Source organism: Sinocyclocheilus grahami, unplaced genomic scaffold, assembly GCF_001515645.1.
Source record: "Sinocyclocheilus grahami isolate Dianchi unplaced genomic scaffold, SAMN03320097.WGS_v1.1 scaffold138.1, whole genome shotgun sequence".
In the NCBI taxonomy this organism is placed as follows: domain Eukaryota; kingdom Metazoa; phylum Chordata; class Actinopteri; order Cypriniformes; family Cyprinidae; genus Sinocyclocheilus; species Sinocyclocheilus grahami.
The window spans coordinates 734,166-736,326 of NW_015505317.1; the positions used below are offsets into that span (position 1 = coordinate 734,166).

Sequence of the window (2,161 nt, forward strand, 5' to 3'; positions counted from 1 at the left end):
GGCGTCATGACCAGGAAGCTTTAAAAGCACGTGAGGTGCAGCTGGCGCTAGCTTTCTGTCATTCAGCAAAGCTCTCTGAGTGTGTCGGTTACGATCTATGTTCTGTGAGTCTTATTTATTGTTGTCCGTCCAAAAAAAGGAAGCCCTCGACGAAGCGGTCCTGACAGACTTAAGCCCAGGATTGCTGAGGGCAGCCCCTACTGGGGAAGAGCGTGGTACACCACATTACACAGTGTTTCCGTCTCTCCTCAGCGCCCTCAGGAAACCGTTCTGCCAACCCTGCCAGCGTTCCAGGGCACAGCGGTCTCCAGCGAAAGTTTCTCTCTGTATTTTCCGCCCGGGAACGTAGCGGAGTGAGAGCCTCGCCACCCCTTTGGGGGTCTCTCGAGCAGCTAGCTCGGCGATCTCCTGCCGGTCCGCCGCTTCAGGGCACCCAGCTAGCAGCTCCAAATACACCAGAGGCCAGTCCCGAGAGACTGGTTCCCTTAGTAGATTATTTAGCAGCGTGGAAACTACTGCCATCTACTACTATCTCGTTGGGTCCTGCAAACTGTAGAAGGAGGCTATCACATTCAGTTCGGCGCTCCGCCGCCGCCTTTCAAAGGGGTTTTTCTCACATTAGTGGGCCCAGAGCAGGCTCTGGTATTAGAACAAGAAGTCAATACTCTCTTGAGGAAGGAGGCCATCGAGGTGGTCCCTCCTCTCGACAGGGAGTCCGGGTTCTACAGCCGGTACTTCATCGTTCCAAAGAAGGATGGAGGTCACAGGAAGTTCCTGAGGTTTGCTTTCAGGGGCAAAGCGTACCAATATCGGGTCCTTCCCTTTGGCCTAGCACTCTCACCCCATACTTTCATGAAGTGTGTGGATGCTGCTCTGGCTCCTCTGTGGCTCCAGGGCGTCCGCATACTCAATTACATCGACGATTGGTTGATTTTAGCTCAATCAGAGCAGACGGCGGTTCGGCATCGAGATGTCGTTCTCGCTCATATGGGAAAGTTGGGGTTAAGACTAAATGCCAAGAAAAGTGTGCTGTCTCCATTACAGAGGACCACTTATCTGGGCGTGGTGTGGGATTCGACCACGATGCAGGCACGTTTATCTCCTGCTCGGATCGAGTCGATCCTCACTGCAGTCGTGGGAGTCAGAGAAGGCCGGTCACTCACTGTCAAGCAGTTTCAAAAGCTACTGGGTCTGATGGCAGCAGCATCCAACATGATACCTCTTGGCCTGCTGTACATGAGACCCCTACAGTGGTGGCTCAAGACCAAGGGGTTCTCCCCGAGGGGAAACCCACTTCGCATGATCAAGGTCATGCGGCGAGGCCTACGTGCCTTGGATATGTGGAGGAAATGTTGGTTCTTATCTCAGGGCCCGGTGCTGGGAGCTCCTTGTCGCCGCGTAATGCTAGCGACGGATGCGTCCCTCACTGGTTGGGGAGCAGTCATGAGTGGCCTCCCTGCCTTCTCCATTACAGAGGACCACTTATCTGGGCGTGGTGTGGGATTCGACCACGATGCAGGCACGTTTGTCTCCTGCTCGGATCGAGTCGACCCTCACTGCAGTCGTGGGAGTCAGAGAAGGCCGGTCACCCACTGTCAAGCAGTTGTCAAAACTGCTGGGTGGGTCTGATGGCAGCGGCGTCCAACGTGATACCTCTTGGCCTGCTGTACATGAGACCACTACAGTGGTGGCTCAAGACCAAGGGGTTTTCCCCGAGGGGGAAACCCGCTTCGCATGATCAAGGTCACGCGGCGATGCCTACGTGCCTTAGACATGTGGAGGAAACTTTGGTTCTTGTCTCAGGGCCCGGTGCTGGGAGCTCCTTGTCGCCACGTAACGCTAACGAAGGACACGTCCCTCACCGGTTGGGGAGCAGTCATGAGTGGCTACCCTGCCCGTGGTCTGTGGAGTGGTCGCCATCTCACGTGGCACATCAATTACCTGGATATGCTGGCTGTGTTTCGAGCCCTCAAACACTTTCTTCCAGACCTAAGAGATCGCCATGTGTTGGTGCGCACCGACAACACAGCAGTGGCCTTTTATATCAACCACCAGGGAGGTCTACGTTCGCGCCCCTTATACAAGCTGGCGCATCAGATCCTTGTGTGGTCCCAGGGCAAGCTCCTCTCGCTGAGGGCAGTTCATATTCCTGGGCATCTCA

General features: G+C 55.3%; 1 protein-coding gene across 1 annotated transcript in view; it reads right to left on the bottom strand.

Moving 5' to 3' along the window:
* Positions 1-2,161, bottom strand: part of LOC107591196 (SH3-containing GRB2-like protein 3-interacting protein 1) — a 104,741-nt gene that overhangs the window by 77,216 nt on the left and 25,364 nt on the right. The window lies entirely within an intron of this gene.